The sequence below is a fragment of the Cajanus cajan genome, chromosome 6 (assembly GCF_000230855.2).
Source record: "Cajanus cajan strain Asha chromosome 6, NIPB_CcT2T_4, whole genome shotgun sequence".
Taxonomy (NCBI): Eukaryota; Viridiplantae; Streptophyta; class Magnoliopsida; order Fabales; family Fabaceae; genus Cajanus; species Cajanus cajan.
Window position 1 is genome coordinate 58,131,840 of NC_138522.1, and position 25,853 is coordinate 58,157,692.

Sequence of the window (25,853 nt, forward strand, 5' to 3'; positions counted from 1 at the left end):
TAAATATCTACATGATGACTTATTAAATTATGCAACAAACAGAAAGCGGTAAAAGGAAGGATTGAAGGGAAACCTCTTGAAGCGTGCTTTTATATACGGCCGTATTGAAATTTTTGAACTTCAATACGGTCGTATTGAAGTTCAATACGGTCGTATTGAAGTTCAGAAATTTCAATACGCCCGTATTGAGTTCGCTGCGGTTGTATTGAAGTGTCAATACGGTCGTATTGACTTCAGTACGACCGTATTGAAGTGCCAATACGGTCGTATTGACTTCAGTACGGCCGTATTGGGCTTTTTCCCTCCACTTCCTTATTTTGAGCTATTCTAAGACCTCTAGACCTACAGAGAACCCTCCTAGGGCCTTCGAGGAGTCCTTCTGGCTGATTATCCTTCAGTCTTCGAGAGTCTTCAAGCTTTATTTCCGACCCGGACAATTTTAGGGGTCTACAAGAATCACGGCCGTGATTTTCCCTGTAGCTCAGCATTTCCTCTTTAATTCTTAAATCTTGATCCTGCTTAGAGAAAACACAACACATACCAAGAAAAGCATAAAATAGGAAAATGATATAAAAATTTATTAAAAACATGAAAGATATGCATGATTATGCTATGAATTCTTGTGAATTAAAGTGCTAAAATACGAGTAAAATACACAACATCAAATAACCCCAAACTTGAACTTTTGTTTGTCCTCAAACAATAATTAGCACTTTGAAAAAAAAAATTCATCAAGAATTAACTGAGCATTTAAAATCTTCACTCTTAGTCTCACAAGGTCCAATTAGAATCTTAATCTTTCATTACTAGCACCAACTCTTAGTTTCTAAGGGTTTCATGATGTCAAATCTTGTAAAGCTCATTAGTCAAATGAAGATAATTTAACAGAAATAATTTTTCGATGCTTGTGACACAAATGGGGGTAATATTTTTATTTTTGTTTTTGTCTCACCTAAAACATTTCCCCAGTAGCCAATCAGTGTAGAGAGGATGATAATTTCAAGAACATGTAGCCTCAAAGGGGGTTAGCTATTTTACTAAACAATTCCCCAGTAGCTAATTAGTTCCCTTAGTTTTCTAAGGTTAAGAATATTCTCCCTCTAACCTATGACCTCAAAGGGGTGCTAGGTGATATATATATATATATTTTTTTTATTATATTTTTTTTTTATTTACCCCCCAAAAGCTTTTAAGCACGAATTAAAAAGAATTTATCTTCAAGAGACTATTTTTATAATTCTCGATCATTTCAAGCCTTAATACTAAGAACCAAGTGCTAGCCACAAAACCAGCTAATTTTTCAACCTTTTGTTCTGAGACTTCAAGATTCAATTCATCACATTCAGTGTTTTCAAAGACGAACAATTTCGTTAAAAATATTTACTTTTCAAACACAAATTCAAGCTGGGATTAACTGAATATGTATATATGCATGATTTTTTTTTTTTTTTTTTTTGCATGAATGAATGAAATGTGTACATCCTCCTAACCCCAAACTTAAAGATTTGCTTGTCCCGAAGCAAAGAGCTAATGAATGCATGATAGATTATTTTGACAAAATTATAAAATGCATGAATATGCAACCAACCCACAACAGAAAGGAATGCTTGTCCCTAAGCATCAGAGTAAAATAAGGAATAAGAAAGATCTCACTGTGGTGGAAAATCATCTGGATACCGTTGAATGTGCCATTTATACATTTGATCAACCATGTAATTATAATGCTGCTGGCGTTCATCCATTTGTTGCAGCCGGTTATCCATTGATTGGATAGCTGCTAGGATAGCAGCATTGTCCACCTCAGGTCCAGGATGTGTAGACCCCTAAAATTGTCCGGGTCGGAAATAAAGCTTGAAGACTCTCGAAGACTGAAGGATAATCAACCAGAAGGACTCCTGGAACGCCCTAGGAGGGTTCTCTGTAGGTCTAGAGGTCTTAGAATAGCTAAAAAATAAGGAAGTGGAGGGAAAAAGCCCAATACGGCCGTACTGAACTTAATACGGCCGTATTGAAGCTTCAATACGGCCATACTGAAGTCAGTACGACCGTATTGACACTTCAATACGACCACTGCGAACTCAATACGGGCGTATTGAAATTTCTGACTTTCAATACGACCGTATTGAACCCCAATACGACCGTATTGAAGTTCAAAAATTTCAATACGGCCGTATTGGCCCTGTAGGCCGTACTGCGCCTATTCCCTATAAATATGACGTCAATTGGACGTCATTCCACACTTTTTCACTCAGTTTTGACTCCCTCCTTGAGTATTCTGGGGTTTTTGAGCAGTGTTCTGCCCTAGAAATCTCTCTGGGAGTCGATCCGACGAAGTTCTGGAATTCCGAGCACTTAGCTTGGAGATCCGAACCTAGTCGAGGGGAAATCTCTTTGATTCCCTTAGTTAAAATTTTGTTCTAGGAGAGCGAGGAGCGGGCTTGTAGAGCGAGGGAACGCCAAAACGCTTCCCAGTTCATTTTTATAAAAGCACGCTTCAAGAGGTTTCCCTTCAATCCTTCCTTTTACTGCTTTCTGTGTGAATATTTAAACTGTCATCATGTAGATAGTCAATTTATAATTGCTTAGAATAAATAGGGGTAATTTAGTAATTTTATACTGTTCTGTTAAAAATAATCTGTCATAGGGAACCCGAAAGGGGCGCTGTGGGGTGCTAACACCTTCCCCACACGTAACCGACTCCCTTACCCAACTCTGGTTGTAGTGGCCAAAGTTGATTTTTAAATCAATTGCCTTATCCCTTTTTCCAATGTTTTGAGTAAAACATTGGTGGCGACTCCACGAACCCAACTTTATGAAAACCACTAATCCATGGAGGGTCCCGCTTGGGATTAATATGGATTAGTGAGCCTTTTAATAAAATTGCTCGTTTGACGAGGTCTCAGTTTGAGAATAAGTCATTCTAGCAATCCACATTTTTCAAACAAATAAACGAGTCCAACCATCCTTCGCGAATGCCGAAAGCCCGTTTCGGGCCGGTGGCGACAGATGGCGACTCCGCTGGGGAAGCCTCGAGAGTCAGTCCCATTTAGTGACAGATTATTTTTAACAAATAATAGTTAAAATTACTTTATTACCCCTCACTTGTATGATAACATGTTTATCTATTTGGCTTTAATAACTGTTGTATTTTTAAATTTACGCAATTGTTTGAAATAAAAACTGTACACAAACCTTTGCACACAACAGTTCCCTCTATACCCGGGGGCATGAGTGATTAACCATAGGGAGTGGATGTTAGTACGGCCGGTTGTCGAATGGGTCTATAGGTGCCCGTAGACCGTTGTCGGAAAACATCACTCAAGGTGATAACCATGAACTTGAGTCCGACGGTGCGTTGGAACTTTCCATCGACCTACGACGAGAGGAATTGGGTCCCTATAATGGGGGCACCTTGGGGGCCTTGGACTGGTGAGAACAGTTAGAACCTACCTTGAATATGCACCATTTCTGCAGGAGACCCCTACCTCGTGATTCGCTCGTGACTGTTCGTGGATGAGTGAATTGTTTGTGTAAATGTTTACGTGCAATTGTTTGTGCATTAATAAATAACCTCGTGATAAGGTCTAAAAATAATCCCCATGCATAAAAAACCATGACATGAGAGGAAAGACCATGTGTGAAAATATAATAAAAGTGAGAAGCATGTACATCATTACCAATAAGACATCATGCATCCTCATAAAAACATACATTTTAGGATCACCAATACCTCTTGACATGAGTGAAAGAGACCCATGACTATAGAGATTCTCCGTTGGGGAGAAATCATAGACAAAGAAGGGTGATAAACTTCCGTCTTAAAAAGGCAGCGCCTTAAAGACGGAGGTTTATCAAGCTCATGTTAAAGAGTGTATTCATTCCGTAAAATAAACTAACTAAACATTCATTTTAGAAAGTGGCTGGTCATCTCTCTGTCCTTACGCGCGCACAGAAAATCAAGAAAATGGAAGCATTGGAAGAGCAAAACAAAAAGCTCACAACCGAGCTTTCACAACTTAAAGAGCAAATGGCGCAAATGATGGAACTCATGCGTCACCACAACGTCCATGGATCTCATCACAGTGAGCATGGGTCCCATCATGAGGAAGAGGAGGAAGAGCATGAAAAAGATCCTCCAAACGCCGTACCCCTTGGGGCAGGAATTATAATAAAAGAGCCCGAGGTATCAAAGGAACAATTCCATGCCCTCGAGGATCGGCTAAGGGCTATGGAGGGGCACGACTTTGACATTAAGGATGCCGCCGACATGTGTTTAGTGAGGGACATTCAATTCCCTCCTAAATTTAAAGTGCCAGATTTCCCAAAGTACGTGGGATCGACTTGCCCTAAAAGTCATCTCACCATGTACTGTCGCAAGATGGCTGCATATGCCACAAATGAAAAGCTCTTGATCCACTGCTTTCAAGAGAGCTTAGCTGAAACTGCACTCAACTGGTATATGCAGCTAGATGGAAATCTAGTACACACATGGAGGCAGTTGGCCGACGCCTTCCTCAAGCGCTACAAATACAACATCGACCTAACACCCGATAGGTCTGATCTTCAAGCCTTGAGTAAAAAGAACGATGAATCCTTCAAGGCGTACGCCCAACGTTGGAGGGAGTTGGCGGCACAGATAGAGCCCCCACTGTCGGATAAGGAGACGGTGTCCTTATTCATCAACTCGTTGACTGGTCCCTATTACGATAAAATGATAGGGAACACAACGACACTCTTCTCGGACATCATCACCATAGGAGAAAGGGTGGAACAAGGACTTAAAAGTGGGAAGCTGGCTAAGCCTTCCCAATCATATGAAGCTAAGAAGGCCTTCGGGAAGAAGAAAGAAGGAGGAGTCAACGCTGTAACCATTGCTCCGTCTTCTTCCGCTTCGAAGTCAGGAAAATCGCAATACAACTCTGTGAAGAAGTTTGACAAACTTCCGACCACTTATAGCGATCTCCTGCCGAAGCTAGTGGAGGCACGCCTTATAGCTTACATTCCACCAAAGAAGGTGAATCCACCCTACCCCGATTGGTACAATCCACAAGACAAATGTCTATACCACTCGGGGGCACAGGGGCATTCAACGGAGAACTGCCGAGCTCTCAAGTATAAGGTCCAAGACCTTATCGACGCTGGGTGGGTCACTTTCGATTCGACGGCGCCCGACGTGAGCAAGAATCCTCTACCGCAGCAGGAGTAGAGAGAAGGGCAAGCCATGATAGGGCCCCTCCACATTTTTTCTTTTAGGGACTCATGATCAGTACCCGAGATCATGAGGGCCTTTTCATGTAAATAAAGGGTTTTGTATAGTTTTACACTCATATATCAATAAAAAGGCATTTTTCACACATTATTCTCGCATTTTTGTTCTATTCTCTCTCTCTCATTTATATTAATAAACTCTAAACCTAAACAGAACCAATAAATAATTATGTCTGTGATTGCTCGCTCTGACCGGGATCCGAAAGCCGAGGGTGAATGGGTTGAGTTGGACAGTGATGAGGAGACCATCTCTCCGGATCTGCAAAGACTGCTAGATCAAGAAGCTCGTCTACTCCAACCGAATCAAGAAGAATTGGAGACCGTGAATTTGGGGCAGGGTCAAGAATTGAAAGAGGTCAACATTGGGACCCGTATCAGTGATGGAATAAAAACGCAATTAATTCAATTATTGAGGGAATACAAGGACGTATTTGCATGGTCATACCATGATATGCCCGGATTGGACTCCAACATCGTCGAACACAAGTTGCCCTTAAAAGAGGGGTTTCGACCTATTAAGCAAAAGCTTCGACGAATCAAGCCCGAATGGTCCTTAAAGATTAAGGAGGAGGTGGAAAAACAATTGGACGCGGGATTCTTGGTTGTATCCCAGTATCCCGAATGGCTGGCTAACATTGTGCCAGTCGTCAAAAAGAATGGGAAGGTTAGAGTGTGTGTTGATTATAGGGATTTGAATCGTGCCAGTCCAAAGGACGATTTTCCCTTGCCCCACATCGATACACTTGTGGATCACACCGCCACAAACACACTCTATTCCTTTATGGATGGATACTCGGGGTATAATCAAATCAAGATGAATATAGAAGACCGCGAGAAAACTTCTTTCATTACACCCTGGGGAACTTTCTGCTACAGGGTGATGCCTTTCGGACTTAAAAATGCGGGGGCCACCTACCAACGAGCGATGGTGACTCTATTCCACGATATGATCCACAAAGAAATTGAAGTATACGTGGATGACATGATCGCAAAGTCAAAAGACGAAATGGACCACATCCAATATTTGAGAAAATTATTCAATCGGCTTCGTAAGTATCAGCTTAAGCTAAACCCGGCTAAGTGTACTTTCGGAGTTCGGTCGGGTAAGCTTCTTGGGTTCATCGTCAGTGAAAAAGGCATAGAGGTGGACCCCGATAAAATAAAGGCAATAATGGAAATGCCTCCTCCTAAAACTGAGAAAGAAATTAGAGGATTCCTCGGCAGGGTGAACTACGTCGCAAGGTTCATCGCACAGTTGACTGACACGTGCAAACCAATATTCAAGCTGTTGCGCAAGAATCATTCCGAAACTTGGGACGAGAATTGTCAACGAGCTTTTGACAAAATCAAACAGTGCTTGGCCAATCCACCAGTATTGGTGCCACCTGTCGAGGGAAGGCCATTAATCCTCTATCTGACAGTGCTTGATGAGTCCATGGGAGCCGTGCTAGGGCAACAGGACGAAACTGGAAAGAAAGAACAAGCCATCTACTACCTGAGCAAAAAATTCCTTGATTATGAAACCCGCTACACGCCATTAGAAAAGACTTGCTGTGCGTTAGCATGGGCAACACAAAGGCTCAGGCAGTACATGATAAGACATACTACTTGGTTGGTCTCCAAAATGGACCCAATTAAGTACGTGTTCGACAAGCCAATAATCACTGGGAAGATTGCCCGATGGCAAGTGCAATTATCAGAATTTGACATCATACATGTCACACAAAAGGCCATCAAGGGTAGTACCTTAGCTGATTACCTAGCACACGGGCCGACCAATGACTATCAATCCCTTCAGGATGATTTCCCCGACGAGCACATAATGAATATACAACATGAAGAACCAAAAGACGATGCGTGGACCATGTATTTTGATGGAGCCTCCAACATGCTTGGACAAGGGATTGGGACAGTATTAATTTCCCCGCAAGGAAAGCATATCCCCTTAACGGCAAGACTCAACTTTGACTGTACAAATAACATGGCCGAATACGAGGCTTGCGCGTTAGGAATCCAAGCAGCAATCAACAATGGTATCCTAAAGCTCAAAGTATGTGGAGATTCGGCTTTAGTCATTCACCAACTGCGAGGTGACTGGGAAGTCCGAAATCCTAAACTGATACCATATGTTGAGCATATCAAAGATTTGACACAATTTTTCCAAAGTGTCATCTTTGAATACATTCCAAGGGAGGAGAATCAGTTTGCTGACGCCCTTGCTACACTATCATCGATGTTCGCCTTGGATAAGGAGCATGAAATGCCCATCATCAATATCCGGCGGCACGATAAGCAAGCGTTCTGCCTACTGATAGACGAAGCTGTTGACGATCATCCATGGTTCCATGACATCAAACAATATCTGTCAAAAGGGGAATATCCTGATATGGCTAGTGATAATGATAAAAAGCATATCCGAAGAAGGGCCATGGGATTTCTGTTGATTGGAGAAACCCTCTACAAAAAGAATTATGACTCGGTCTTGTTGAGATGTATAGACCAAGTCGAAGCTCAAAATGTAATCAAAGAAATACATGAGGGGGTTTTCGGTACCCATATTCCCAGGCCTGCAATGGCTAAGAAAATCCTCAGAGCAGGATATTATTGGTCGACCATTGAAAAGGATTGTTACCAATACGTCCGGAAATGCCACAAGTGTCAAGCATATGCCGACAATATTCATGTCCCACCAACGCCACTCAATGTTCTGGCTTCACCATGGCCATTTGCAATGTGGGGCATGGATGTTATTGGACCCATCGAGCCAAAGGCATCCAATGGACATAGGTTCATCCTTGTGGCCATTGACTATTTCACCAAATGGGTAGAAGCGGCATCGTATGCTCATGTGACCCGAAAGGTGGTAACATCCTTCATCAGAAAGAATATCATATGCAGATACGGTATTCCCGATAAGATCATCACTGATAATGGATCCAATTTGAACAATAAGATGGTGGAAGAGTTGTGCAAAGAGTTCAAAATCCAGCACCATAACTCTTCCCCATATCGACCAAAGATGAATGGGGCAGTCGAGGCAGCCAACAAAAACATCAAGAAGATAGTACAAAAGATGGTTGTCTCATTCAAAGACTGGCATGAGATGCTACCCTTCGCTCTCCATGGATACAGGACTTCAGTGCGCACGTCCACAGGAGCTACTCCGTTCTCCCTTGTTTATGGGATGGAGGCAGTTCTACCCGTCGAGGTCGAAATACCTTCTCTAAGGGTAATCATGGAAGCGAAACTTTCCGAGGCAGAATGGGTTCAAAGCCGGTATGACCAATTGAACCTTATTGAAGAAAAGCGGCTGAACGCCATATGCCATGGTCAAACCTATCAAAGAAAGATCAAAAAGGCTTTTGACAAGAAAGTCCACCCTCGAGTCTACCATGAGGGAGAGCTGGTGATGAAGAAATTACTACCAGCTCAAAAGGACAAAATCGGAAAGTGGGCCCCAAATTACGAAGGACCATATGTGGTGAAACGAGCTTTCTCCGGAGGAGCATTGATTCTCACAGACATGGATGGAGAAGAACTTCGATACCCAGTCAACGCTGACGTGGTAAAGAAGTATTATGCTTGAAGACGTTGCTTGCATCAGCCCGCTAGGATGAAAACCCAAAAAGGGCATCCTAGGCAAAAGTTAGGGCAAGACAAAAAGCCCGCCAGTACAAGGGTACTAGGCAAAACAAAGGCAAAATTATCCCCGCTAGGACATGTCCTAGGCAAAAATTAGGGGCAAAAGAATAAGATATAAAAACAAAAGCAAGCAACGATCACTTGAACCGAAAACCGAAAGGCGGTTCAAGTGATAATCTTCTAGAAGCAAGCGTCTTGCAGTATCTACACTCCTGGCTTAGGCATCTCACCCAAAACGATTAGGGGAACGAGAAAAGCAACAATTACAGATATAATTGTTTAAGCCAAAAATGTATAGCCTACCTTGGCCAGCCATTCTTCAGAAATTCCTCTTGTAAATCTTTCTGTATGAACATTTGTGAATATCAATAAAATATCCATTTGTTTCTTTTCTCTCTTGACCATGTGATTGTGCCTTTAAATTGATGTTTCTAAAAATTGTACGAAACTCTTAATAATCGGCCAATAAAAGAAAATTGGAGGGGTTCCCGTAAAATCCATAATCTCCTGCATAAAGGCTCACAAAAATACTCCCTCGCGTCAATGACAGAAAGTCCTCCAAGAAGAAGAGGATAGGGAGAGCCACTCACTTTTCTAAATAAATGAACAAAAATAAAAATTGTATTACATTTGTGCATCACACACATGAGTTGCACATTCAAAGACCTTATCATGAGGCAACTGCATAAAATAGAAAAATAGAAAATTGCTTGTGTATGACAGCAGCAAGCAAAATACAAAGATTCAGAAAATCAGCAGCATCATACAGAATAATTGAGCCTGGAGAGGCTCGCAGAAATAATACTCCCCAGAGAAACCTCAACTCACGCTCTTGGACTCAAAATCCCCAGCAAGAGCTATCAAAGCAAGATCGACGACATTCCCAATGGAAGTACGATCACCCAAGCAGAATATCCAAGTCAAAGGACTTAAACTTCCTCAGTGAAGACAGCTCTCCAACTCGAGTGTCGAGTGAGGCTAAGCCTGTAGAGGCTTCCTAAATAATACTCTGGGATACATAAGATCCCCAAATCCCCAGTCGCCTATTCAAGAGGCATCCCTGCAGAAGGAGAAAGAAAATAAAAATCAATAATCATTCCCCAAGTGGAATCTGGCTCTCAGCCAATCATTGAACGTCAAGCTGATATGCCTAACAGAAGAGGCTAATCAAAATCAACAACAAAATCCCCTAGCGGATAACAGCCTACACAGAGGCAGCAAAAAATCAGAAAATCAAAAAGAGTTACCCGAACAAGGATAACCGGGATACTCCACCAACGTCGAAAGGACGTCAGCCAATCATAAGGCACCGCTCACATCAGAAAGAGCATCTTTGTGTCTATACCCCAAGGAGTCAGAAATTCCCCAAGGGCACCAACTACGCAATGGAAAGTTGGGACACAAGAACCTATGAGTAACTGCACATCCCCTAGACGGATCCCTGCGTTATCCAGCCCTTAGTGGCACAAAATCAAAAAAAACAACCGTCGAAGCAGCATCGTGGACTGTGGAGACAAAATCATCACGAATCCCTGGAAAGGAGATATTCACGCTACCCCGTCGTCACAAACACGGAGGTATGCAGCCTCCGGCTCGGACAATGAGCGAAGCTATCTCTGAAAAAGGGTACTCACCGCCTACCGTTGTCATAAAGGTACTTAGCTTCCGGCTCGAACAAAGAGTGAAGTTAAGCCTGGAGAGACGATACTTACAGCTTCCAGCTTGGACAACAAGCAAAGCAAGGCCTGGAGAGGCAAAACTCATACTGCTCACCGTCGTCACAAGGGTACTTAGCTTCCGGCTCGAACAAAGAGTGAAGTTAAGCCTGGAGAGACGGTACTCACAGCTTCCAGCTTGGGCAACAAGCAAAGCAAGGCCTGGAGAGGCAAAACTCATACTGCTCACCGTCGTCACAAAGGTGCTTAGCTTCCGGCTCGAACAAAGAGTGAAGTTAAGCCTGGAAAGACGGTACTCACAGCTTCCAGCTTGGGCAACAAGCAAAGCAAGGCCTGGAGAGGCAAAACTCACACCGCTCACCGTCGTCGCAAAGGTGCTTGGTTTCCGGCTCAAACAAAGAGTGAAGCTAAGCCTGGAGAGGCGGTACTCAACCATCAGCGTCATCAGAGGTGCGTTGATGTCCAACTTCCGGCTCGAGCGTCGAGTGAAGTTGACCTTGGAGAAGGTAAACTCAGCTACCGAGGATGTCAAAAGCGCCGAGGTATGCACCCACCTGGAGAGGCTACTCAACATTTTTCCACCGGAAGACGCTACAAGTCAGAAGGTCGGCACAATACCCGGACTATTGGGTCAACTCCTTTACTTGTCAGCCGATACACCAAAAGGCCGTCCGACTAAGTAAAGGGGGGGCAGCTGTAGACCCCTAAAATTGTCCGGGTCGGAAATAAAGCTTGAAGACTCTCGAAGACTGAAGGATAATCAACCAGAAGGACTCCTGGAACGCCCTAGGAGGGTTCTCTGTAGGTCTAGAGGTCTTAGAATAGCTAAAAAATAAGGAAGTGGAGGGAAAAAGCCCAATACGGCCGTACTGAACTTAATACGGCCGTATTGAAGCTTCAATACGGCCATACTGAAGTCAGTACGACCGTATTGACACTTCAATACGACCACTGCGAACTCAATACGGGCGTATTGAAATTTCTGACTTTCAATACGACCGTATTGAACCCCAATACGACCGTATTGAAGTTCAAAAATTTCAATACGGCCGTATTGGCCCTGTAGGCCGTACTGCGCCTATTCCCTATAAATATGACGTCAATTGGACGTCATTCCACACTTTTTCACTCAGTTTTGACTCCCTCCTTGAGTATTCTGGGGTTTTTGAGCAGTGTTCTGCCCTAGAAATCTCTCTGGGAGTCGATCCGACGAAGTTCTGGAATTCCGAGCACTTAGCTTGGAGATCCGAACCTAGTCGAGGGGAAATCTCTTTGATTCCCTTAGTTAAAATTTTGTTCTAGGAGAGCGAGGAGCGGGCTTGTAGAGCGAGGGAACGCCAAAACGCTTCCCAGTTCATTTTTATAAAAGCACGCTTCAAGAGGTTTCCCTTCAATCCTTCCTTTTACTGCTTTCTGTGTGAATATTTAAACTGTCATCATGTAGATAGTCAATTTATAATTGCTTAGAATAAATAGGGGTAATTTAGTAATTTTATACTGTTCTGTTAAAAATAATCTGTCATAGGGAACCCGAAAGGGGCGCTGTGGGGTGCTAACACCTTCCCCACACGTAACCGACTCCCTTACCCAACTCTGGTTGTAGTGGCCAAAGTTGATTTTTAAATCAATTGCCTTATCCCTTTTTCCAATGTTTTGAGTAAAACATTGGTGGCGACTCCACGAACCCAACTTTATGAAAACCACTAATCCATGGAGGGTCCCGCTTGGGATTAATATGGATTAGTGAGCCTTTTAATAAAATTGCTCGTTTGACGAGGTCTCAGTTTGAGAATAAGTCATTCTAGCAATCCACATTTTTCAAACAAATAAACGAGTCCAACCATCCTTCGCGAATGCCGAAAGCCCGTTTCGGGCCGGTGGCGACAGGATGTAGAGGGGGTTGTTCAGGAGCTGCTTCCTCCTCTGCAGGAGCCGCTTCCTCAGCTGCTGGAGGTCGGTCCTCTAATGGCTCCAGTGGAAACTGCCAGGTAGCCCGGTTCTTCACGGTGTATGTTGGATTTGGTAACTGGTGGTGCACTCCCGACTGGGTTACTACAAAGTAGTATTTATCATCTTCATCTTTCGCAATGCAGTTCATAGAAGAGCAGGTAGCAAAATTAATAGTACGGCTTCCAGGGAGTGGTTCTAACTGGTCCAGCCAAGCGTGATAGCCAAGGTGTTTGGCTATAGTGGTAATGAGGCCGCCATTCACAATCGCACCGTGGCTGGTATTGGAAATACTCTGGAACTGTCGTGCCAAATGACTGCCAGAATCAATAGGCTCCTCTCTGTTTTCCATCATAGCCCATAAAAGTAAAAGGTCGCTCAAACGAACCTTTCCTTCAGAATCACCTCGGGCCAAAACAGTAGAGGCAATAAAGCGGTGCATAATACGGATGGCGGGATGGCAGAAAGCAGAGGAATTACATTTTCCAGCGACCCAATTACTTGTACCTGTCAAACTGTACCAAAAAGAACCAGGGTTGAAAGAACTTGGGGTTCTCGTGCTCCCTCCAGTGGGAAATCCAAAAATATTATTGAACTGAGCTAGGGTTAATTCGTGTTCTTGGTTAAACATACGGAAAGAAATCAACCCTTCAGAACAATTTGGCCCAGATAATATTTCCGTGTGGAGAGAGCTCAAGAACTCAAGAACTAGTCGAGGATAAACAACATCATTATGCATGGTAGCAAAGGTTGTCCACCCAATGTTAGTTAACATGAAATTGATATCAGCACGTAAACCCAACTTACGAATAAATGGGAAGTCGAGATACCTGGTAGGATGGATAGTGCGGAAGCGTAATACCTCGTTCCGCTCACGCTGTTCATCGTTCCGATAGAACCTCGGAGGAAGTTGCGGAATTTCACTTGCTTCTTCCTCGTAACTGTGGGTATCGGAAGCGGTGGAGGACGAACCAACGGTACGGGTGCGCTTGGGAGCCATGGATGAACGGAAGGAGTGAATGTGGGAGGAAGAGGGAAGAAGAGGAAGAAGAAGTGAGAAGCTAGGGTTTGGGAGAGAAGAAAAGAGAGAATGGGTCGTAGGTTTGAGAGAAGTGAGAATGTAAAAGGAGGGGGAAGAATATATAAGGGAAAGTGGAATTTCAAAAATCACGGGCTGTATCTGTAGGAGATCACGCCCGTGATTTATAATCACGGCCGTGATTCTCTCTGGGGTTTTCCAAAAATTTTCCAGAGAAGATCACGCCCGTGATTTAGAATCACGGTCGTGATTCTCTCTGGGGTTTTCCAAAAATTTTCCAGAGAAGATCACGCCCGTGATTTAGAATCACGGTCGTGATTCTCTCTGGGTTTTCCCAAAAATTTTTCCAAAAATTTTCCAGAGAAGATCACGCCCGTGATTTAGAATCACGGTCGTGATTCTCTCTGAAACTCTGAAATTTTTTTTTTTTTTTTTTTTTTGGAATAAAATTAATGAAATGCGTACATCCTCCTAACCCCAATCTGTTGAAGGCTCAAGAAGACTTTCTACTAGAGGATCTTTTTCTTTACACGGGGGACTTGAATCGATCAAGCAAGCATAATTAGGTTGAATCCCCTCAAGATCTATGTGCTTTCCTCCAACTAGAAAATTCTCCAAGGGATCCCTCAAAATAGATCTCATGACTTCTTCCTCCATGTCTTTAGGCAATATATCAACCCTGCAGCAAATATTTTCAAGAGAAGGTTGTCTAACAGATTTAGCAATATTAAATTCCATTGTTTCATCATTAATGGATAAGGACAATTTTCCATGTTTGACATCTACTATCACGCCTGCTGTAGCCAAAAATGGTCTACCTAGTATGATTGGTATTTGTTTGTCCTCTTCCATTTCTAAAACAACAAAATCTCCCGGAATTAAAAATTTACCTATCTTAATTGGAACATCTTCTAAAATTCCTATGGGATATTTTATAGATCTATCTGCTAACTGGATTGACATTGCTGTAGGCTTTAATTCTCCCATATCTAATTTCTTGCAAATTGATAAAGGCATTAAACTGATACTTGCCCCAAGGTCACATAAGGCTTTTTCAAACCTTAGATTTCCAATGAGACAAGGTATAGAGAAACTACCAGGATCCTTAAGTTTTTTGGGCAAATTATGATGGATCAATGTAACAGTCTCTCTATCATCCAATTTCCTTCGGTTAGCTAAAAGATCCTTAAGAAATTTAGCATATGTAGGCATCTGTTGTAGAGCTTCTACAAATGGAATGTTTACATACACTTGTTTGATCATATTTAAAAAATTTTCAAATTGTCTATCAAGTTTAGTCCTTGCTAACCTTTGAGGAAAAGGAATTGGGGGGTGATAAACAGTTTGAGGCTTTGATGAAGATACTTTTTCTTTTTCTAATCTCTCCTTTTCAGGTTTTTCAACCATAGGAGAAGCGTCTTCATCAATCTCAATATTATCATTTTGATTAGACACAGGTCTGTCTAATTTCTTCCCACTCCTTAAAGTAACAGCATTAACATTTTCAGCTGGGTTTGCAACTGTTTTACCTGGGAACTTACCTGGAGAATTGTTTGAACTAGGCATCAACTGTGCAATTTGATTTTCCAGCATCTTGTTGTGGAGAGTAATATTCTCAACCTTGACAGCAAGGTTTTGAATAGAATTTGCCATTGAATCATTGGTCTGTTTTTGATTAGTGATAAAATTCTCCATAAGGTTTTCTAATCTTGAAACACTTTGTTGAATTGAGGGTGTCTGTACTGGATTTCCTTCCCCATTAATGAAGTGATTGGACGGACGGAAATTAGGTTGCTGATTGCTAGTTCCTTGAACTGGGTTATTCTTCCAAGAAAAGTTAGGATGATTCTTCCAACCAGGGTTGTACGTGTTGGAATATGGATTACTCTTCTCTCTTCGAGGAGTGTCATAGAAATTATGAGAAGCTGCCACTTGTTCAGTAGTATCTTCTTCTTCTCCAGTAAAAATTGAGGTACAATCTACTGCAGTGTGCCCTTGTTCCCTACAAAGGTCACATACTTGATTTGTAGCCACTGAATTAACCTTAGCTTTTTCCATATTGTCTAACCTTTGATTAAGAGTATCAAATTTTGCTAAGAGTAACTCAATATTGTTCACTTCATATCGCCCCGGAGTTCCTTTCCTTGCTGTGACTTCTCTTTCACTGTATTGGCTGTGATTTGAGGCTACATTTTCCAAAATAATCATGCAGTCATTAATAGGTTTCCCCATGAAAGATCCTCCAGCTGCTGAGTCTAATATCATGGTGCTTTGTTGGTCCAATCCTTCAAAGAAAAATTGGATGGTAAGCCAACGGTTGAAGCCATGTTGTGGGCATGCTTGAAGATATCCCTTGAACCGCTCCCATGCTTCATAAATAGTTTCTCCAGTGCCTTGTTGGAAATTAGTGATTTTCTTCCTCAATTCTTTAGTTTTAGAAGGAGGAAAGAATTTCTCTAGAAAAGCTCTTTCACATAATTCCCAAGTTGCTATCTTTTCTCTAGGCACTGTTCTTAGCCACACCTTTGCCTTATCTCTCAAGGTGAGTGAGAATAAGCGGAGTCGCATTCCATCAGAAACTTCATCATCAAATTGCTGGGTCTCACAGATTTCCAAGAACCCCTCTAAGTGGTCATTAGGATCTTCTGATGGTAGTCCTCCAAAGGTGTTCTGTTTGAGCATATTCACCAGAGAAGCTGGTACAGTAGCTCCAGTTCGCATCTCCCCTCCAGGTATCCCACGAGCTACGGGTGCAGAGTAATCCCGAAGCGGTAAATTATCTCGTTGTGCAGCCATGTCAAATTCTCTAGAAAGGTTTCTTTTCCTTCTCAGGAGAGTTCTTTCAATCTCAGGATCAAGTGGTGTTGGTTTCCCAAGACGTAGAGATCTCTTTTGCATTAATCCTAAGGCACTGCAAAAAAAAAAGAAAGTGACCCGTGAAATCTGAATTGGAGAAGTAAACACTAAAAAAAAAATTATTTATTTATTTAATTTTTTTTTTTTTAAATTCGAATTAAAATAATTGTAATTTAAATCAAGAGATGTAGTCCCCGGCAACGGCGCCAAAAACTTGTTGTGTGAAAAACCGCAAGTGTACAGTTGTCGTCAAGTAATAAATATCGAATCACAGGGACTACGTGTTTGACCTAGAATTACTAGTATTTTAATTTGAATTTTAAAACAGATGGAATTTCTGTTTTGAGATGATAAGATCAGATTTGAAGGTAAAAGAGATAGTAATGCAATTAATGAATAAGATAAAACTTTAAGATAAGATAAGGAGATTTCCGGGAATCTAGGGTTCGCACAAAGAGTTCCAACATTATTGAATTATTATTTTCATTAATTAATTCTATTCCATCTTGAAGGTAGTCTTAACCTAATTTAATCCTTGCACCTTCTCAGGCTACGAGGACGTGTTTAATTAAAATTAATCCCTACTCTCGTGGTAATTGCGTTCAATTAAACCCGTTAAGATCTTTGTTAATCTATTGCTCCTCGAAAGCTTAAATCTACTCTCGTGATTTAACACTCAAGTCTATTCCTTTAGGTTCCGATAATTAGGTTCTCCTCTCAGTTCATCCCTAATTATCTATGATTATGAAAATTAAGATTAATTGTTTATCATAATTATAATCAAGTTCTCCTCTCAGTTCATCCTTAATTAATGTTATTATGAAAACAATAATATTAAAGTTCATATATAAAATATAAAAGAACAGATCAAGAATTGGAATAAAATTAAGAAACTGAATAATGCATTAATAAAGAGGTTCTCAGAGGCTAAGCCCTGATCCCAGAAAAAGGGATACTACTCACAGGAGTTCATAGTAGTTCTCCAAGAAGAAAAGAATAAAAGAAAAGTAAACCTTAGAGTCGATGGCACAGGCGCCCAACCTTCTCCAAGTGTCGAAAACTAAAAGACTGTCTCCGGAAAACAACCCCGTTCTAGGCTAACCTAATCTAATTTATAACCTAAAAGGGTAAAAAGGTAAAACTACCAAGATAAAAATTACAAAGATAAAATAAAAAAATAAAAACATAAAACTTAAACAGCTGGGACGCGAAGTGAATCACGGCCGTGACTGAGAATCACGACCGTGATCTTCTCTGGAGCACATCTATGAAGGGTCAGTGGCGTTCACGGGTGTGATTGGGAATCACGACCGTGATTTTCTCTGGTGAATCACGGGCGTGATTTAGAATCACGGCCGTGATTGTCCCTGGTGAATCACGGGCGTGATTTAGAATCACGGCCGTGATTTTCCCTGTAGCTCAGCATTTCCTCTTTAATTCTTAAATCTTGATCCTGCTTAGAGAAAACACAACACATACCAAGAAAAGCATAAAATAGGAAAATGATATAAAAATTTATTAAAAACATGAAAGATATGCATGATTATGCTATGAATTCTTGTGAATTAAAGTGCTAAAATACGAGTAAAATACACAACATCACCCGGCGTGGGTAATTTCACGCCTGGCGAGACCTTGCAGATGCCTTAACCTCTCAACTTACTCTCCCACGTTCCCACTCACTCTAACCCTCTCAACTCCCTTCCCTTTTCTCTCAACTTCCCACTCCGAACTCCCTCTCACACACTCATCATCTTCCCATTCATTCTAACCACCTCTTCTCCTTCAACTTCTCTTCATCATTCACTCTCAGCATTCTCCATCTCAGGGTCACGCATACCATTTCTCCTCCTCTACAACAGTTCATCTCAAGTAGGTTCACACTCAACGTTTTCTTGTCTAGTTTTGCATTTTCCTTCTTCTTTTTGGGATTTCATGGGGTTTCTGTTAACCCCCATTGGTGTGCAATCACGCCAGGCGCGGTGCCTTCGGCTGAAGCTTCGAAACGGCCCGTTCAAATTCTAGAACGGCCCGTTTTGGACTTTGGAACAGACTGTTCCAATTCCAGAACGACCTGTTTCGGACTTTGGAACGGCTGTTCCAATTCCAGAACGGCCCGTTTCGAATTTAAGAACGGCCCGTTCTGATCTTGGAACAGCCCGCTTTGGCCACTTTTCGAAAAATGCTTACTTGCGCCCGGCGCAATTCATTTTTACGCCCGGCGCAGTTGGTTCCAGAGAGTCCTCTCTACTCTCTGCGCCCGACGCAATTATGTTTTGCGCCCAGCACATTTGCTTCCAGAGTGAGCTATATGCTCTCTGCGCCCGGTGTACAAGTCATAAGCCCGGCGCGAATACCTCTGAAACCCTTCTTTTTGTTGTGTTTTATTTTCTTTTTTAGGTTCCTGTTCAATCTAAGGCTAGTTTTCATTTTGAATTCCCTAAATTGGTCATCCTGGTCTATCTTCTTGTGCTCATCTATCTGCTTGGTATTTCTTTGGTTAATTTTTGCAGATGGCCTCCTCCAGTAAGCGCCCCCGTGCCAGCAAATCGGGTCAGCCTCCGCGCAAGCCGAGTTGGCCCTATTCCAACCTCTTTTTGCTCAACGCGGGCTTCATCCGCGAAGTCAGATACACCACATGGCTGGCGAACGTGGTCCTGGTAAAGAAGAACTCGGGGAGGTGGCGTATGTGCATCGACTATACCGACCTAAACAAAGCATGCCCCAAGGACTCATACCCTTTGCCGAGCATTGACAGGTTAGTCGACGGAGCCTCCGGACACGCCCTCCTCAGTTTCCTCGACGCCTACTCTGGGTACAACCAGATAATGATGTACCCACCTGATGAAGCGCATACGTCTTTCATCACCGACCACGCCAGCTACTGCTACCGGGTGATGCCCTTCGGCCTCAAAAATGCAGGGGCAACCTACCAGCGGCTGATGGATAAGGTTTTCCGTCAGCAGATCGGGAGAAACATGGAAGTTTACGTCGACGACATGGTAGTCAAAACTACCTCGGCGATAGACCATGCTACCGACCTCGCCGAAATATTTGCCCAGGTCAGGAAGCATAACATGCGCCTCAACCCGGAAAAATGTGTCTTCGGCGTCCAGGGGGGTAAGTTCCTTGGCTTCATGATTACCAGCAGAGGAATCGAGGCCAACCCCGAGAAGTGCAAGGCCATCATCCAGATGCAAAGCCCACAAACGGTGAAAGAAGTCCAACGCCTGGTCAGACGGTTAGTCTCACTGTCCCGCTTCATTCCCAAACTCGCGGAGAAGGCAGGACCAATCTTCACTCTGCTAAAAAAGCCAAAGGATTTCCTGTGGAGAGATCAGTGTGAAGAAGCTTTCCAAAGCTTCAAAACCTTCCTCACAACTCCACCAATCCTACAAAGGCCAGATCACAACACCAACCTACTCCTTTACTTGGCCGTAGCAGAGAATGCCATCAGTGCAATTATCGTACAAGAACACCAAAAGGTACAGACACCTATCTACTTCATCAACCGAGTCCTCCAAGATGCGGAAAGAAGATACCAAATGATCGAGAAGCTGACATTAGCGCTCGTCATCGCAGCTCGGCGGCTCCGACCCTACTTCCAGAGCCACCAGGTGATAATCAAAACTGACTATCCCATCAAGCAAATTCTGCGAAAGCCTGAGCTCGCCGGACGCATGATCACCTGGTCGGTAGAACTATCCGAATTCGGCATCCAGTACGAAGGCCGCGGACCCCTGAAGGCCCAATGCTTAGCCGACTTCGTAGCCGAGCTCACACCAACTACTGCCGAGGAACCCCAGGTATGGACTTTGCATGTTGACGGGTCCTCCAACTCCAAAGGCGGTGGTGCAGGCATCATTCTGGAAGGACCAAACCAAGTCACCTTGGAGCAATCCCTCAAGTTTGGCTTCAAGGTGACCAATAACCAGGCAGAGTACGAGGCGCTTCTAGCAGGACTGAGGCTGGCCCGCGACCTCGGGGCTCGAAGAGTGAGTTGCAACAGTGACTCAAAACTCATGGTGGAGCAGCTCAGCGGGACGTACCAGGCAAATAACACTCTGCTACAGCGGTACTTTCACACTGCATCCCACCAGATCTCGTCCTTCGACGAATTCACCATAAATCATGTGCCGCGCGAGCAAAACACCCGAGCCGACCTCCTATCGAAGCTCACCAGCACCAAAAGGCCTGGACAACACTGAACCATCATACAGAAAACCTTGCACTCACACAGCCTAGACGACAAGGTCGTCAACGTCAATGACAATGAAGACCTGGGATGGATGGCAGGCATCTGGGGCTACTTGAAAGAGGGAACCCTGCCCGAGGATAAAAACGTAGCTCGGAAGATAAGGATGAGATCGGCCAAGTTCATCATCATTGGAGACGAATTATTCAAGCGTGGCGTCTCCTCTCCTCTGCTCAAATGCCTGACTGCGTCTCAGGCAGCCTATGTCATCAAAGAAATTCATCAGGGGATATGCGACATGCACTCCGGGGCCCGTTCAATGGCAACCAGGATACTCCGAGCTGGCTATTACTGGCCCACTCTGAAGTCGGATTGCCAAAGCCACATCCAAAAATGCAAAGAATGCCAGCAGTTCGGCAACGCACACCGACAGCCACCCGAAACTCTCCACCACATGATGTTGGCGTGGCCTTTCTCCCAGTGGGGAATGGACATCCTCGGGCCATTCCCCCCTGCAAAAGGCCAACTAAAATTCCTCCTGGTAGCGATCGACTACTTCACTAAGTGGATCGAAGCATGTCCACTTGCCAAAATCACTACCGAGAACGTGCGGAAGTTCACCTGGAAGAACATCGTCTACAGGTTCGGAATCCCTCACGCCCTCGTCACTGACAACGGGCGACAGTTCATCGCACAGGAATTCGAGGACTTCCTCTGCGAACTCGGAATCAAACACCTTTCGACCTCGGTGGAACACCCTCAGACCAATGGCCAGGCCGAAGCTGCCAACAAGGTCATCCTCCGGGAACTCAAAAAGCGACTAGGAAGCGCCAAAGGGCAGTGGCCCGATGAGCTCCCCAGCATCCTATGGGCGTATCATTGCACCCCCCAGTCAACCACACAAGAGACGCCTTATAGGCTGACCTACGGAGCTGACGCAATGATCCCAGTAGAAGTCGGCGAAACATCCCACAGACGCCAAGTCTTCAACGGCGAACAGAATGCCCAAGAACTGGCAGCTGACCTCGACTTAGTGGACGAGCTTAGAGATGAAGCTCAAATCCACGAAGAAGCCTGCAAGCTTCGAGCTTCCCGAAGATACAATACCCGAGTAAAACCTCGCTCGTTCCGAGTAGGTGACTTCGTATGGCGATTACTAGGCGAAGCAAGAAAGGACACGTCAGATGGAAAACTCGCACCCACTTGGGGTGGCCCCTTCCGAGTCACAGAAGACTTGGAAAATGGAGCATATAGACTGGAAGAACTCAGCGGTAAACCCATACCACGAACTTGGAATGCTACGCATCTCAAGTTTTATTTTAGTTGAACTTTGTATGACTAAGCCGTGCACTCTTTTCCCGCCTCAGTCTTTTATCCCAAAAAATAGAAAGATGGGTTTTGGCTGAGAGGGTTTTTAACGAGGCACATTTACATAATCAATAAAATGACTCATTCCGCCCAACTCACATCCTTTTCGCATAATTTTACGTTTAACCTCAAATGGAGGTCAAATTCGAACCTCGGTTTGCTAAAGTCAAGTTTGAACCTTCACGAAAACTTAAGGTCAAGTTTGAACCTTCACATAAATTTAAGGTCGAATTCGAACCTCGGCTCATTAAGGTCAAGTTTGAACCTTCACAAAAATTTAAGGTCAAGTTTGAACCTTCACATAAATTTAAGGTCGAATTCGAACCTCGGCTCATTAAGGTCAAGTTTGAACCTTCACAAAGGTTTAAGGTCAAGTTTGAACCCTCACGTAAATTTAAGGTCGAATTCGAACCTCGGTTCATTAAGGTCAAGTTTGAACCTTCACAAAAATTTAAGGTCAAGTTTGAACCTTCACGTAAATTTAAGGTCGAATTCGAACCTCGGTTCATTAAGGTCAAGTTTGAACCTTCACAAAAATTTAAGGTCAAGTTTGAACCTCCACGTAAACTTAAGGTCGAATTCGCCCACTTATCCGAGGTCATGTTCGAACCTTGATGAAATGTATCACTCCAAGTCCGAGGTCAAATTCGAACCTCGGCAGGATTAAGGTCGAATTTGAACCCTCAATCTACGGTCCAGTCTGAACCATCACGAAAAACTAAAGTCGAGTTCGAACCTCGGTTTTCTTACGGCAAAATTTAAACCTTCACGTAAAAAAATATATACACATATATATATACAAGCAAAGTTCTCAGGATTCAACACTTGAACCCAAAACAGAAATAAATTACGATTACAAAATTGGCCTACACAGAGGCATTATCGCTGGAGCTATCCTCAACGTCGTCCTCCTTGACCAGCTTCCCAAAGCGAACGACCTTCTCCACATGCATGCCGGAGAAGTCAAACCCTGGCGCAAGAAGCCTGGCTTGACGAGCAGCCTTGAGGAAGCCCCTCTTATGCTCCACCACGATGGAGCGCTCAACATCCTCAAGTCTCCTCTGCAACGCCGCCTTCTCGGCCTCCAGCGACGAAAGGTCTACTCTCTGGGCAGCAATCTCCTGCTCTTTGCTACCAATAATGACCTCATCGCGGAGACGCTCCTCGGTCACCGACACCAGCTCGCCCTTCAAAAATGCAACTTCATCTTCCAGAGAGCGAACCTGTTCCCGAGAAGACATCACCTCGCCCCAGGTCGAGGTAACCAGCCCCTGCAACTCACCCACCCGAGAAGCGTACTCTTCGTTGGAGCGAAGGGCGATCTCCAAGGACTTCTGGGCCCTGGCGAGGCCCCCCCTCGCCGTCTAGAGCTCGGCCCCCTGCATCTTCGCTTCACCAAGGGCGGCGGTCAGAACCCCGTTCTCCTCCTTCAGGACTTTATTCTCATCCTTCAGAGGCTGAATAAGGCTCCTCAACTTCGCCATGTCCTCCTGCTGCCTCGACCACTCGTGTTTCCAGTAATCCACAATGGTCGCTCCTCGCTGAAGGAAGATCTGGGCGGCATCAAAACTTCCCATTGGCCCGGCCGACTCGATCATCGCCTGATCAGCCGTGCTCAACGACCCCTTCGAGAAAAACTTCTCCGAAGTCACCGCGGCACTCCACAGAGAGTCGACCTCCTCCAACGTACTCAAGTGCTCCAGCCGCATGGACGCGCCCTCTTGCGCATAGAGATACGCAAAGTACGATCGCTTCGGCTTCGGCACTGGACCAGGGGTAGGGAGCCCGGAGCTCGACCCCTCCCTACAGACCTCGGCAGAAGTAGTCGCAGATACCCTAGTGCCGCTCTCCGCCTGCAAAAAGCAAGGACACTCTCCTAAGAACAAAAGTAACCACAAGGGTAAAACGCCAAATACCACAGAAGGGCCAACGACTCACCTCACCAACCGAGCAGCAGGTACTGCACCCCGGATCACTTCCTTGGCTGCCGAGATGGCCCGCCCGGCAACAAGGACCACTTCCTCAGCAGCATCCCCTGCCTATAGAAAACAACCTCAAGTCAAAACGCCAAAAAATAGAAACAAGACTAAGAGAAAAAAAATACTCACCACGGCAACCCGCTCAACAGCTTGAGCCGGCGCCTTGCCGGGTTGGACGACTGGCTCAGCAGCCGATGCCACCTCTTTGGCAGCCACACGATCGACCCCCTCCGGCGGCGGAATCCCAGCAAGGTCCACCTCCCCAGTTTCAATAACCTCGGAGGCCACTGTTGATCTTAGGAGAAGCTTGAAGAGTTTCGATGATCACAACATGAGAACAACAACTTGGAGCACAAAAACAAAGTCAAAGAAGAATCAAGAAAATGCTATGAGATGGAGCTATGTAATAGAACTTAGGATATAGATTGTGTTGAATGAGTTTCTATATTTTGTGTTCTTAGTATGCTTTGTGCATGAGCAAATCTTATCTAAACTAAGTAGAGAGTATATGATGATGAGTTAAAAACATTGGAAAATTATTTTGAGTCTTAAAATGAAGTTTTAAGAACTAACTCAAAATAATCGATTATTGTTAAATATAATCGATTATTTCAGCAAATAGGCTAAGTGGAATGCCTTGCTGTAATAATCGATTATTTGCCAAAATAATCGATTATTTCAGGAACAACTCTCTGGAATAATCGATTATCCAGCTAAATAATCGATTATATTGTTCTTGGTTGGTTTTCAGAAAACTTGAAGAACAAAATAATCGATTATTCTTTAAAATAATCGATTATCTGTGTCTGAAACTTTTATAAATAGTTTGAACTTTGAGAAACTTCACACATGAGTTAGAACTGATAATCAATTTGTGAAAAACGTTTTTGTGAGTCTTTGTGACATCTTGGAGAGTTTTCTTTGTGAAATCCAAGAGTGAAAACGTTTGTGAAAAGCTTTGATAGAAGATCATCATCATCATATTCTTGAAAGGGGAAGATAAAGATTTGTTCAAGAATTCCAGGTGAATTCGTTCCTTTATTCTTTGTGAATCTTTGCAAAAAATCTTAAGAAGGGTTTCTCAAGTGGTAAGGTTTCTTGTAGTGCGTTCTACAAGGGGTGCTTTCTTGGGGTCAAGAAAGTGGTTATCTTTTGTGGTGAAGTATATGCATGTGTGTGTGCTTGTAAACCTTCTTTCTTAAGATAGTGAAACAAATCTTAATCAGGTGTTGATTAAGGACTGGATGTAGGTCACATGTGGAGTGGCTGAACCAGTATAAAAGACTTGTGCAATCTTCTTCTACCTTATCTTTTACGTTGTGTAATTTCTTGGTTGAACTTTAAAGAAGATAAAACTTGATTAACATGTGTATGTGAAAATTGTTGGTTTAAATCTGAATTAGAGCATTATTGTTGAACCTCATTATGTTGTAATCAAGTGAGCATATTGCATTCATATTTTCATAACAAGTCTTTAGAAAAGCTTCATTTGAAAATTCAGTCTTAGAAAAGTTTAAAAGTGAAATAAAGATCCTACATGCTCTGATAATTTTTAAAGGGTCATAGAATCCAATTCACCCCCCCTCTTGGATTGTGCCATTCTTTTCTATCAATTGGTATCTAGAGCAAGGTTCTTGAGAGTTATTCAAGATTTCAAAAATGGCCAACAACAATTTACCCTATGGTGAGGGTGTGTCTATTCATAGACCTCCTGTTTTCAATGGTGAAAACTATGTCTATTGGAAAATTAGGATGAGAATTTTCATTGAAGCTATTGATATTGCTGTATGGGATGCTATAGAAAATGGACCTTATATTCCTATGAAAAAAGATGATGATGGTGAGCTTAAGGAAAAACATTGGAGTGAGTGGAGTGATGAGGA

General features: G+C 43.4%; 1 non-coding gene across 1 annotated transcript; it reads left to right on the plus strand.

The window, feature by feature from the left end:
* The first annotated feature begins 15,892 nt into the window (after window positions 1-15,892).
* LOC145949437 (small nucleolar RNA R71) lies at window positions 15,893-15,999 on the plus strand. Its single transcript, XR_014427644.1, has one exon. It is a non-coding gene; the product is annotated as a small nucleolar RNA R71 (small nucleolar RNA).
* Window positions 16,000-25,853: the final 9,854 nt, after the last annotated feature.